This window comes from Octopus bimaculoides, chromosome 3 (assembly GCF_001194135.2).
Source record: "Octopus bimaculoides isolate UCB-OBI-ISO-001 chromosome 3, ASM119413v2, whole genome shotgun sequence".
In the NCBI taxonomy this organism is placed as follows: Eukaryota; Metazoa; Mollusca; class Cephalopoda; order Octopoda; family Octopodidae; genus Octopus; species Octopus bimaculoides.
Window position 1 is genome coordinate 160,707,906 of NC_068983.1, and position 1,453 is coordinate 160,709,358.

At 42.7% G+C, this 1,453-nt stretch overlaps 1 long non-coding RNA gene across 1 annotated transcript in view; it reads left to right on the top strand.

The window, feature by feature from the left end:
• The window catches only part of LOC106872466 (uncharacterized), a 21,740-nt gene that overhangs the window by 330 nt on the left and 19,957 nt on the right, over nt 1-1,453 (top strand). The window lies entirely within an intron of this gene.

Here is a 1,453-nt window from a genome sequence, read left to right on the forward strand (position 1 = left end):
ATTGTGAATTCTTTGATCGGTCTTAGGTGACTGTCCTTCTGCTGGGATGTTTCATTTTATGCATTTGTATATTGTTTTCTATGCCTATTTATGTGGGGGGGGGATTGAGGGAGGAGCGAAAATGTAGTTGAAGGAGCGTGGCTTAGTAGTTAGGATACATAATTCACGATCATAATGTCGCAAGTTCGATTTCCGGCAGATCGTTAAGCCCTTGGGCAGGACACATTGTTTCACATTGCCTCAGTCCATCCAGCTGGCAAAAATGAGTAGTACCTGTAATTCAAAGGGGCCAGCCTTGTCACAGTCTATGTCACACTGAATCTCCCAAAGAACTACATTAAGGGTGTAGGGAAGTGGTTCTACACCATTAGGTGTACACCGCTTCCGTACATTAAATTTCTAGAAGAAACAACGGAACGCAGATTCTGAACAACACAACAATATTTATTTACAGTGGAATTCAGTTCACGCTTGGAGGGAATTCGGTAGCTCGTCGCCCTCGGTTGCTGAGACGCCTCCTGAATGATTTCCGTGGTTATTTGTGAAGCTCTGGTGCTGACATGTGAGAGAGCTCTGTTGGACGTCTTGGCTCGACGGAGATCAGTCAACGAAGAGACTGAGAAAAGGCGCCAGAGCTGGGTGTCGAACTCTACGCATGCGCATGAGACTCTTCCTGTATTCCTTCCGGAACTAGTCCCTGCGCATGCGTGGATAAAACTCCGGACATTGAACATATAACAGTCGTCTGCTATAAGGTGTCACTACAAGGGTAATCGTGTCCGTGGAGCATTCAGCCACTTGCACATTAATTTCGCGAGCAGGTTGTTCCATTGATCAGATTAACTGGAACCCTTGTTGTCATAATTGACAGAGTGCCATTTTGAGAATGTTTTAGAATGTGCTGCCTCCCAGAAAATTTGCTGAAAGGTGGATGAGGGTGGCAAACAGGTTTCAGCAAAGGGTTAGGGTTAGGGTTAGGGTTAGGGTTAAGCATGGCCCTGTAGATTGAGACAGAACATTTGCTTAAGCAGTCAAGGTGACTATGATTCTGAGAGTTTTCCATAAGTAACACTCTGAGATACCCTACTTATTTCTTTATTGCCCACAAGGGGCTAAACATAGAGGGGACAAACAAAGACAGACAAAGAGATTAAGTCGATTACATCGACCCCAGTGCCTAACTGGTACTTTATTTATCGACCCCGAAAGGATGAAATACCACAAAATATTTCGCCCAGCGTGCTAACGTTTCTGCTAAATTATTCTTTGTTTGAATTTTTTTATTTTTTTATTATATTATTTTCCTTTTTACATGCTTTTTTATGGTTTCTCATACTATCATACCAATCTCCATGTTTTTTACCATCATCATCATCATCATCACCATTATGACACATGTATCAAACATACACTCCACCCTTCATCTTTCCAACCTTGCCACCGAATTTTTCTC